Here is a 12,641-nt window from a genome sequence, read left to right on the forward strand (position 1 = left end):
CTTGAACTCACAACCCTGAGATCAAGAGTTGGATGCTCTAACGACTGAGCCAACCAGGCACCCCTCTCTGACCTTTCATCTGTCTTCACATCTTTCTGTCTGACCAAACCAGGAAGGGTTGTCTGAGTTTAAGGATTCACATGATTAATGGGCCCACCTGGATAATCCATGATAATCTCTCCATCTAAAGATCTATACCCTCAATCACATCTGCAAAGTCCTTTTTGCCATATAAAGTAAAATTTATTTTATAAATAAATAAATAAATAAAGTGTTAAAAAAAAAGAAAACTGGCAGTATTAACTAAAGCTAAATGCATACCTGTATTATGATTCCAAAATACTTCTCTGCCTAGACACAAGAGAAATGAGTGCACCAAAAGACATGAGCATAGCATAGTGCCCATAGCAGCTTTATTCACAAGAGCCAAAACCCAGAAACAGCATATATGTCCAATGATAGGGAAATTGGCAATTTATACCACAATTTACTATTGTGGTGCATTGATAAAATGGAATACTATGCAACAATAAAAAAAGAATTAGTGACCTGTGCAACAACAAAAAAGAATTACTGACCTGTGCAACAACATGGATGAATCTCACAGAAATTATTTTCACCAAAGAGAAGTATCGTACTCTATGATTCCAATTATATGCAACTTAAGATTAGGGCACCTGGGTGGCTCAGTCAGTTAAAGTGTCGGCCTTTGGCTCAGGTCATGATCTCAGGGTCCTGGGTTGGGATCCCTGCTCAGCGGGGAGTCTGCTTCTCCCTCTGCCTCTGTCCCTCCGCTCCCCTCCCCTGCCCCGCTCGTGCTCTCTTCCTCACTGTCTATCTCAAAAAAAATAAATAAAATCTTAAAAAAAAAGAGGAACAAACAAAGGTAATTGATATCGATGGAAGCCAGAATAGTGGTTACCTCTGTGGAAGTACTGACCAGGAAGGAATACAAAGGAACTTGCTAGAGTGCAGGAAAGTTCTGTATCTCGATCTGGGTGGTGGCTACACAGGTGTACACAAATGCAAAATTTCATTAAGCTGAATCTTTGAGATTAGTACACTTTATGCACCTTACTGTATGGTCATTACACCTGAATGAAAAGAAACAAAACACATTTTGCAAGTAAGTGAATTCCAGGGTCACTTAAGGATAAAACGAACTGAACCGGATCCAAAAATGCTTTCCTAGGCCACAAACTTTGGCAAAAGGTAGAGCATTACATCAGATACACCAGGGAATATGTTATGTATTTTCTGAAAGTTTAGGCAAAATAATGAACCCCTTTAGCGATTGGAGAAACAATAAAAGCATGTGTAAGCAAAGTTGTTGCTATTACATTCCTGATAAAAAAGATGATTTCTTTTAAAAAAATTTGGTAACAGGTTACTTACTTTCTGAATTGGCCTTCTCACTAAGAAGGTTGATTATCACTGACCTAGAAAAAAAAGACATCCTTCAGATAATCCTTTAAAAATATTGTTTCTCTTGTATGTCAATCACTTCTCAATAAAACTGGAAGAAAAATATTGTTTCTCTCAGCCGAGCTTTTGAAAGGTGCTGGGTGGAGGAAGCAGGAGAGCGTTTCACAGGTTAAGGGCAGAGCCTCGCACGTGTCACATAAGCTACCGCGGCAGGCAGCATTGCATCTCCTCGTGAAGAGAGAATGTGCACAAATGTGAAGTTACTCCACTTCTGGTCAGGACTGCTCTGTGAAGATCTTGTGGGCAGGACCATATGTCTCCTCAGAAAAGAATCGGGAGTGTCTCCTCTAATGTGCCCCAGAATGGGTGCCATTACAGAGCAAGCCCGCAAACATTTCAGTTTGGAAACCGTTAAAGAAGATGTAACCCCTTGTAAGGTTGCTAGATAAAACAGAGGATGTTCCGTTAAACCTCAGGTAATCAATGAGTAATTGTTTTTGGGTAACCATGTCCCTTGCAATATTTGGGATATACTTATACTAAAAAATAATTCGTGTTTATTTATCTGAGACTTAGATTTAATTGGGTGTCTTGTATTTTTATTTGCTAAATCTGGCAACCCTATTACCTTGGCCATAATACTGTCTTGCTAAGTTACTGTGTTGTCTCCTCTGCTTAGAAGAATGAGACTTTCTGGAGTGGCCTCCAAAATAACCTGAGGTAGGCTCTAAAATGCACAGTCCATGTTACTTGATGGAGTGATCCTCTGAATGGGGATATTTGAGAAATTACTGAAGAAAGTTGAGGACATATTGACTGCACTTGGTGGGAGAAGCCTAGTTAACTGGTAGGATCCAGACGAGCCTCCTGGTGCTCCCCCTTGTGACGGGAAGAGTAACTGCTCTTCCTTCCATTTCACTGTGAGGCACCAGCATCACCTGCCTCCATCACCTGGCCTCCAGGGACCATATTGGTCACCACAAGTCTCCCAATGTTTCTCTCAATATAGCCCCTGAGCAACTGAGGCCTATGGGAGCCAGGAATTGCCCGAGGGGGCACCTGGGTGGCTCAGATGGTTAAGAATCTGCCTTGGGCTCAGGTCATGATCTCCAGGTCCTGGGATGGAGTCCAGGGTCGTGCTCCAGGCTCCGCGGGGAGTCTGCTTCTCCCTCTCTCTCTGCCTCTCCCCCTCCCCCTGCTTGTGCTCTCTCTGTCTCTGTCTCTCTCTCTCCCAAGTGAACAAATAAAACAAACATCTTAAAAAAAAAAGAAAAAAGAAATTGCCCCAGGACTCAGTATTTTCGTCTCAAATGAGCAGCCCTATTTTAAGAGTACCTCACTTTATTATTAGCCATCAGGGAAATACAAATCAAAACCACAATAAGATACCACCTTACACCAGTTAGAATGGCAAAAATTAACAAGGCAGGAAACAACAAATGTTGGAGAAGTTGTGGAGAAAGGAGAACCCTCTTACACTGTTGGTGGGAATGCAAGTTGGTACAGCCACTTTGGAAAACAGTGTGGAGGTGCCTCAGAAAATTAAAAATAGAGCTACCCTATGACCCAGCAATTGCACTACTGGGTATTTACCCCAAAGACACAGATGCAGTGAAAAGGAGGGGCACATGTACCCCAGTGTTCACAGCAGCAATGTCTGCAATAGCCAAACTGTGGAAAGAGCCGAGATGCCCTTCAACAGATGAATGGATAAAGAAGATGTGGTCCATATAGACAATGGAATATTACTCAGCCATCAGAAAGGATGAATACCCACCATTTGCATTGACATGGATGGGACTGGAGGAGATTATGCTAAGTGAAATAAGTCAAGCAGAGAAAGTCAATTATCATATGGTTTCAGTTATCTGTGAACATAAGGAATAGCATGGAGGACATTAGGAGAAGGAAGGGAAAAATGAAGGGGGGGACATCAGAGGGAGAGATGAACCATGAGAGACTATGGACTCCTGGAAACAAACTGAGGGTTTTAGAGGGGAGGGGGGTGGGGGGATGGGTTAGCCCCGTGATGGATATTAAGGAGGGCACGTACTGCATGGAGCACTGGGTGTTATATGAAAACAATGAATCACGGATCACTACATCAAAAATTCATGATGTATTGTATGGTGACTAACATAACATAAAACAAAAAGTGTACCTCACTTTATTTTATTTTTTTTAGATTTATTTATTTTAGAGGGGGGGAGGGGTAAAGGGGAAGGGAGAGAGAGAATCCCAAGCCGACTTCCTGCTGAGCACAGAGCCCAATGCTGGGCTTGATCCCACAACCCTGAGATCATGACCTGAGCCAAAATCAAGGGTTGGATGGATGCTCAACCGACTGAGCCACCCAGGTGCCCTGAAAGTACCTCAGTTTAGTGAGATGTGTTATATTATGCCATTTGGAGGGTGGTTCCTGAGAAACAGAGGGAATGATCTGATTGGTGCCTGGGATAGAGACCCTCTGCCTCCAAGGAGAGCAGCTGTGGGGTTCTCCTGCACGAAACCGTGGCTGAGCAACGGCTGTCCCTGCAGATGAGAGAGGAGGCCAGAGGGGGTGAGGGCAAGATTTTTGAGAAGTGGCTAGAAGCAATAGGGCCCTGACTTGGAGGCCTGAGCCAGGAAGCTTTCTGAACTCCTCTGGTCAACAGGGGGCATGGGGCATGGTAGGAGGTCGGGTACTCATACCATAGCAGTCATTTGTCCTGTGGGTGGTTTTTGTTTTCTAAATTCTAAACATCTAAAATGAGTGTATGAGGGCGCCTGGGTGGCTCAGTTGGTTAAGCGACTGTCTTCGGCTCGGGTCAAGATCCTGGAGTCCCGGGATCGAGTCCCGCATCGGGCTCCCTGCTCAGCAGGGTGTCTGCTTCTCCCTTGGACCCTCCCCCCTCTCATGCTCTCTCTTCTCTATCTCATTCTCTCTCTCAAATAAATAAATAAAATCTTTAAAAAAAATAAAATAAAATGAGTGTATGAGGGGGCTCCTGGCTGGCTTGGTCAGTAAAGCATGGGACTTTGGATATCAGGGTTGTGAGTTCAAGCCCCACGTTGGGCATAGAGCTTACTTACTTACTCACTTATAAATAAATAAATAAATAAATAAATAAATAAATAAATAAAGCGTATGAGGAAGAAAGCTGTAGGTAACAGAAACCCAGTCAGACTATCTTACTACAAAAACAGGTGCATTATTATCAGGATATCAAGGGTTTCCCATTGAATCCCAAAAGCTTCCAAGGGACTAGAGCTATATGGGCTGGACTTCTAGACCTGTACTGTCCATTATAGAGGTCGCTAACCACATGTGGCTGTTAAAATTAAAATTAAAATTGATTAAGCAGAAACTGAAATTCATTTCCTTAGTCACACTAACTGCATTTCAAATGCTCAATACCACGTGTGGCTAGTGGTACCCACGCTGGACAGCAAAGATGTAGAACATTTCTTTATTGCAGAAAGTCCTATTGGACAGCTCCTGTTCGAGATTATATATCCAGCTTACAATAACCATTGCTCCTATCTGCTCCCATGGTTCACGGGAATGGGGTCCTGGCTGTTATTACATCAAACTTTAAAATTATTTGCCCCTGCTTAAAAATTTTTCTGTGATGGAGTGCCTAGTTGTCTCAGTTGGAAGAGCATGTGACTCTTGATACTGGGTTCCTGATTTCGAGCCCCATGTTGGGTGTAGAGATTACTTAAATAAAAAATAAACTTTATGGGCTGGCTGGGTGGCTCAGTTGGTTAAGCGTCAGACTCTTGGTTTCCGCCGAGATTGTGATCTCTGGCTCATGAGATCGAGCCCCGTGTAGGGCTCTGCGCTCAGGGCAGTCTGTTTGTCCCTCTCCCTGCCCCCTGCTCCAAAATAAGTAAATAATTTTTAAAAAAAGTTAAAAAAGATAAATAAACTTTACTGGGATCGAGCCCCACATTGGGCTCCCTTCTCGGCGGGAGGCTTGTTTCTCCCTCTCCCACTCCCCCTGCTTATGTTCCCTCTCTCGCTATGTCTCTCTCTGTCAAATAAATTAAAAAAATCTTCTGTGGCTGCTCAAGGCTCCTTTTTAAAATTTTTATTTATTTATTCAACAGAGAGAGCACAAGCAGGGGGAGCATCAGAGGGAGAGGGAGAAGCAGGCTCCCTGCTGAGCAGGGAGCCAGATGTGGGGCTCAATCCCAGGACCCCGGGATCACGACCTGAAGGCAGACGCTTAACCAACTGAGCCACCCAGGTGCCCCGGCTGCTCAAGGTTCTTATAATTAAATTAGGCTTCTTAGTATGGTCTGCAATGCCCAGAAGAAATGTCCTTGACTCCTTTTTCCAATATCATACTACCAGCCATTTTGAAAGACACAAACCTCACTTACCTGGCAAGTTCTTGGTCCAGAACTATTGACTCAAGCGGGGCTGATCAGGGTGTTAGAAAGGATGGTGGTCTGCAGGTGATCTTGCCTGGCCCTGCCCTCTGATAGAGCATGATTTCTCATAATTCTGGGTTAGTTCCTTTGGTAGTTGACCTTTCCTAGAAATGATCTTAAATTTCTGATCACTAAAGTCCACTGCCTGGGTTAGGTTAGTACACAAACTGTCTAAGGTATGACAGGCTGATTTGTACTGAGCCCCAATCAGCTCATAGAAGAAACCGTGTGGCTTTCTGATCCTTTTTTGCTGGGGACCATTCCACAGAAGAGATCTCTTAGGAGATTTGGCTCTAGCCAGGGATCTCTAAATTGATTTTTTACCCTGCTTTCATATAGATTTTTATAATAAACCGTAGATCAGTGGTTTTAATTCTAATTCAGGAGTTGGCAAACTGGCCCTCCAGCCAAATCCGGCCATCAGCCTCTTTTTGTAAGTAAAGTTTTATTGTAACACAGCTACTCCCATTCATTTACCTATTGCCTATGACGGCTTTTGTGCTGCATAGGGTTGTAGTACTCGTGAGAGAGGTCTTTACAAAGACTAAAATATTTGCTGTCTGCACTTTACAGAAAATGTTTAATTGACTCTTGTTCTAGATGGGCAACTTGTGGACCAAATTCCTATTTATTTATTTATTTTTATTATTTCAAAGATTTTATTTATTTATTTGAGAGAGAGAGAGAGAGAGACAGAGAGAGAGAATCTGAAGCAGACCCTGTGCTGAGCGCAGAGCCCAGCTCGGGGCTTGATCCCATCACCACGAGATCATGACCCGAGCTGAAACCAAGAGGTGGCCACTTAACCAACTGAGCCATCCAGGCGCCCCTAACATTATATAGTTTTTAAAGATTATCAGTGAATAAAACAAAGATCACCAAAAGTTTGAAATAGCTTTTTTAGCTGAATGTGTTTGACAGAAGAAGAAAGTCACTGGGAGGGTTGCTGAGTGGGAGAGGTCAAGAGTTTTAAGTATTAGGAAGGGGTTTTCATGGTTATATGCTAATTAAGAAGGTAAAGTGAACACTTTGGATAGAATGGAATGAATCCATAGGTCTGACCCAGTTGGTTAAAACAAGGCCCATTGCTCATTGGTCAGGAAGGAGTCTTCAGTTTGGTCCCCTAAGGGTCTGGCATCTGGAAGTCACTCAAAGTCCACACCTGTTTATTAGCTTCAGTTGGTTGGAACCAGTTGTGATGAAATACAATATTCAGTTTTGCTATCTCTTAGACAAGTATTGCTCTAAATGGAAATCTTCCCTTTTAAGAGATACAACTTGGAGCCCCTGACTCAGTCAGTAGAGCGTGTGGCTCTTGATCTCGGGTCGTGAGTTCAAGTCCCACATGGGGATAGAGTTAACTTAAAAAAAAAAAAAAAAAGAAAAAGAAATCCACCCTAAGTATGTTTTCTGCCTATTTCAATATACTATTTGAGATTGCTAGTGGGAGACCCGACCGGAACAAAAAAGAAAGGGGAAGATGGTGATAGCTATTCCTTTCCTTCCTTCTTGCTAATCAGACCCCAATTTTGTTGAGCCACTGGGTGGGCAGCAATTTGTTCATGGATGTAGGTCCCCTACCCTCGTACGTGACGTTGGTTCTGAGCCTCTTTGGATTAACACTGCTCCTCTATCAGAAACTGGTCAAATTCTGACCCATGGAAAGTCTGGTGGGGCTTCTGAGAAAGAAAAAATCTTTTCAAGGAGAAAGGATCATTTTCACAGGGCAGGATTGTACTTCCTGGCCCCCTGCCTTGTGGTTGAGGAGAGCCATGTGACTAGTACTGGCCAATGAATTGTGAATGGAAATGAATGTACAACTACTGGACCAGAGCTTTAATTCTGAGACCTCTGGCACTTGCTTCCCCCCACCTCACTCCAATAACAAGCAACGTTCTAGTTTGGCCCCATTCTGAGGATGACGCAGAGCAGAGCTCTTGGGGGACATGAAGCATAAGCAAGTAAACTCATGTGTGTTAAACTACTGAGATTTTGGGGTCGTCTATTACTAGAGCATAATAATCTAGCTCAGCAGTTCTCAAAGTGAGGTCCAGGGACCTCTCTGGGTTCCCAAACCCTTCTAGAGGGGCTGTAAGATCAAAACTATTTTCATAATAATACAAAGAGGTCATTTGCCTTTTTCACTCTCTGGAGTTTTCCAGAGACTACATAACCTGTAATGATAATTAAAAATTTATCAATTTCTAATATGGTAACTGTAAATAGCCATAACCTACCTAAAGAAAAGCTTCTTGGGGTTACTTTCTTCTTTCTTCCTTTCCCTACTTTCTTTTCATACATGTATACATCTCCCCAAAATATTTGTTTTAGGACATGTCTTACCACACAAAAGTGTATCTTTAAATTACTGTGCTATCCAGAGCTTTGTATTTTATCCATAGGAGAGCATCTTTGCCCATTCCACTTCGGGCTTCTGAAGTACTAACATAATTTATAAACAGAGTAGCTGGCCAGCACATCTGCTGAAGCACGTGCAATGGTCCCTGCGGCCTGTGCATCCTGAAACAGCCTCTGTGGCACACAGGTCCCGGTGGTGCTCCCACAGGCCCATCCAACACTTCCGGCCATGAGGTCCCCCGCATGCCAGCTGGAATCCACGCTGTTGGAACCTAATTTTTTTTTTTAATTAAAGATTTTGTTTATTTATTTGAGACAGCAAGAGAGAAAGCATGAGCAGGGGGAGGGGCAGAGGCAGAGGGAGAAGCAGACTCCCCACTGAGCAGGAAGCTCCATGTGGGGCTGGATCCCAGGACCCCAGGATCATGACCTGATCCGAAAGTAGACGCTTGATCGACTGAGCCACCCAGGCGCCCCTGAACCTAATTTTATATTATTTGATTTATAAAATCATAGGCCCTCTCTGTTACAGGAAGTTTCCTTGTTGTTCCTTTCCCTACATTAAGGGGGAAAAGCTTACATCCTTGTGTTTTATTTTTCCATCTCTATGTCCCTCTTCCTCTGTTCAATATCAAAACATGTTTTGTCTTTAGGCCTGTGCCCATTTGCCCTGGGTTCCCCCAGTACAGAGATTAAAGATTAAAGGTTTTATTACTCAGACAGTTTAGAAGGTAAAGTAAGTGGCACCTAGGTGGCTCAGTTGGTTAAGCGTCTGACTCTTGGTTTTGGCTCAGTTCATAATCTCGGGGTTGTGGGATCAAGCCCCATCCTGGGCTCTGTGCTCAGTGCAGTCTGCTTGAGATTCTCTCTCCTTCTGGCCCTCGCACTCTCTCAAATAAAATAAATAAATAAAATCTTAAAAAAAAAAAAGGTAAAGTAAAAGTCTGAATTATTGAGGAATTACTAGGTAAAGCAGGTCCTGTACATCTATTTGCTTTTGGTAATAATTAAATAGCTTAGACCAAAGCTGGAACAAAGGTATCTTTGGGGCGCTTGGCTGGTTCAGACAGTAGAGCATGTGACTCTTGATCTCTGGGTCGTGAGTTTGAGCCCCACGTTGGGTGTAGGTATCCTAGATCGTCCTGAGGTTTTTCTGATAAATTCCAATTGCTCTCCGGTACTTGGGTGTATTCAAATGTTTATTACATTCCTTAGGTAACACCACTGATTAACAGTTCTGGAAACTAATTCAAGATTTTTCAGGAAGACTCTCACCCAGGGAGTTTACTTGAACCATTTCAATGTAAATACTACATGACTTGGACCATAGGAGGAGGCTCTGAAATATGAAAACTCTGGTGAATTACAAACCTGTAACTCCCCTACATTTGGGTGCATTTTGATATGATTATCAGCAAATTTCTACACTATTTTGGTACTGCTCCAGAGGGTTTTGCCTATTGTCATAGAAAAGTAGCAAATAATAATTACACCGAGCAGGGTTATGTTATTTTTCTCTGTGGACTAAAACAAACCATGCCTGTGTCTCCAAATTTACACTCAGTGGTGGTTAGGTTTTCGGGATAATATCTTTTTTCTCCTACCACAGAGAAGAAACACATCTTCTGCTAAAAATCACTAAGGCCAAATTTACCCATAAAAATGTCTTCTTATTTCAGAAAAGACCATCAGGTAAGAAAATGTCTGAAACGAGAAGCAAAATTTTCAGTTTATTATGCCATGTTTATCAGACTTATTTTTTCAGACAAAATTTTCCTAAGTTATCTCATATGAAGCTTTCACTAAAGAAAGGAGTTGCTAAATTCTCTGGTTTCTAATCAGCTAAAAGGTAGGCGCCTTAGGACAAAATTCTTTTTTATTTTTTAAATTTTTTTCCAAAATTCTTAAAAACAACATCACCACCACCATTGGAAAAACAACTGTTTAGTGGGAAACAGAAAAAGCCGTTGTGGAAATGATCAGGGACGTCCTTCTAGGCACGTGCGTGTATTTGTGCCTTTTTGGTGTGTGTAGCCTTTTCAGGCTCATCTTGGTGGCGCCCCCTGATTTCAAGGACTTAGTAGGGAAAAAAAATAATGTAAACTATCTCACTGATTTTTTTTTTTTAAAGATTTTATTTATTTATTTGACAGAGAGACACAGCGAGAGCAGGAACACAAGCAGGGGGAGTGGGAGAGGGAGAAGCAGGCTTCCCGCGGAGCAGGGAGCCCGATGTGGGGCTCGATCCCAGGACCCTGGGATCATGAACTGAGCCGAAGGCAGCCGCTTAACCGACTGAGCCACCCAGGCGCCCTGATTTTTTTTTTAAGATTTTTTATTTATTTGAGAAAGAGAGAGGGCACAAGGAGGGGGAGGGGCAGAGGTAGAGGGAGAAGCAGGCTCCTTGCCGAGCAGGGAGCCCAATGCGGGACTCGATCCCAGGACCTTGGGATCATAACCTGAGCCAAAGGCAGACACTTAACTGACTGAGCCACCCAGGTGCCCTGATTTGTTTTACTTTTTTTTTTTTTATGTCACTCCTAGGGGTGCATGGGATCAAGCTCCTGAGTCGGGCTCTGCACTCAGCGCAGAGTCTGCTTGGCCCTCTTCCTCTGTCCCCCGCCCCTGGCCTCCGATCTCACATGCTCTCTAAATAAATAAATAAATAAATAAATAAATAAATAAATAAATAAATAAATAAATAAAATCTTCAAAACAAAATAAATAAAATGTCACTCCTAGAAAATTTAAAGTACATAGGTGGATCATACTGCTCTAGATAGTTCCCTTGAGACAGCCATTCAAAAAAAGGTTTTCATATTTGTAGTTTTCCTTTTAGTTGCCCCACAGAGAAAGTCAGAACTCTTCTTAATAGTTTTACTTGTATCTTCTTGTCAAAATAAGCAAATGAATCTGAAATACATATATTTTTGGCATGTGAGGGTTCAAATCTTTGCATGAACAAGTCAAGCATAAACGAGTTTTGTCAGATTCTTTTGCATATTTGTCAGGAAGCCCCTATACTGCTGCTCTTTCTTGGCCATTCTTCCTTCTCCTTTGTCTTTAGAGCTGGAAACTCTAGGGTCCTGGGTCCTTGAGAAAGGCGATGATGCCGGAATACCACCAGAGCCTTTTGTGTCCCATTTTTCATGAACCAGGTACCAGAATTCTGGGATGCCCAATTTGTTCCCCCGGCACATCTAACCCATTTGGAAGTAATTGTGGCACAATGATGGGACGATTTCCCACTGTCCCCAGACTCCTCACCCGGTGCCTGTTCAGTTTCCTGGCTCTGCCTCCTGGGAGGCCTTGCCCTTCCTGCTCTGACCCAGTGACCTGTGCGGCCCTTTACCAGCTGGCGCAAGCGGCTCTTCTCTTAGGGCCACCCAATTATCTGCCCAGTATTTACTTTCCCAGTTCTCTTTACTGTGACAGCCTCTCCTAGAGACACGAAACCTGAGCCGGGTGGGGTGCGGGCCCATAGGGGCACTTCCTATCCTGCCCAAGGAAATAATAAAGCAGTTATTTCTTCCTTGAAGCCATGTATCTTGAAGGATGGGTGACAGAGAAAGGGACATTTATTCACACCTACTATGTTCCAAGCCAAGTACAGATGATTTGCAAATGGAAATATCATTTGATATTTACAATTGATCTACGAGGTCACCTTCTTCTATTCCTGTTTTGAGTGATATGAAGTAACAGAGTCTTTTCATGCCTCGAGGCCTCTGCTTAGGATAGTGTGGGTTTTGTCCTACAGAATAGCTAATGGAGGGGCGCCTGGGTGGCTCAGTTGTTAAGCGTCTGCCTTCAGCTCAGGTCAGATCCCAGGGTCCTGGGATTGAGCCCCACATCGGGCTCCCTGCTCAGCAGGAAGCCTGCTTCTCCCTCTCCCACTCCCCCTGCTTGTGTTCCCTCTCTCACTGTATCGAACCCCAGGTTGGGAGTAGAGGTTACTTACAAAAAAGAGAAAAAAATTAAAAAAAAATGAAGAAAGAGGGGCACCTGGGTGGCTCAGTTGGTTAAGCGGCTGCCTTCGGCTCAGGTCATGATCCTGGGGTCCTGGGATTGAGCCCCATGTCCGGCTCTCTGCTCAGTGGAGAGCCTGCTTCTCCCTCTCCCTCTGCCTGCCACTCTGTGTACTTGTGCTCTCTATCTGTCAAATAAATAAAATCTTTAAAAAAATTAAAAAAAAATGAAGAAAGAAGTTCCGCTGCTGCTCCTTTCCCCAAACCTTGAGCCCTGAATTGGCTGCACTGGCCTGGAGGAAGGGGTGCCTTTCTCTACTTAGCACTGCAGGCTGGAAGTGGCCCAGGTCTGGCCTAATGCCAGAACACCATCCCTCCACACTGTTCCTCAGGCTCAGTAAACACTCCTGAGAAGAGGGACATATTCAGCTCTCCCTTCTGAGCCTTGTAGACAGGGACCCAGCCAAAGTG

This window comes from Eumetopias jubatus, unplaced genomic scaffold (assembly GCF_037043125.1).
Source record: "Eumetopias jubatus isolate StellerSeaLion01/CBP00866 unplaced genomic scaffold, mEumJub1_p1.0 scaffold_12, whole genome shotgun sequence".
Lineage (NCBI taxonomy): Eukaryota > Metazoa > Chordata > Mammalia > Carnivora > Otariidae > Eumetopias > Eumetopias jubatus.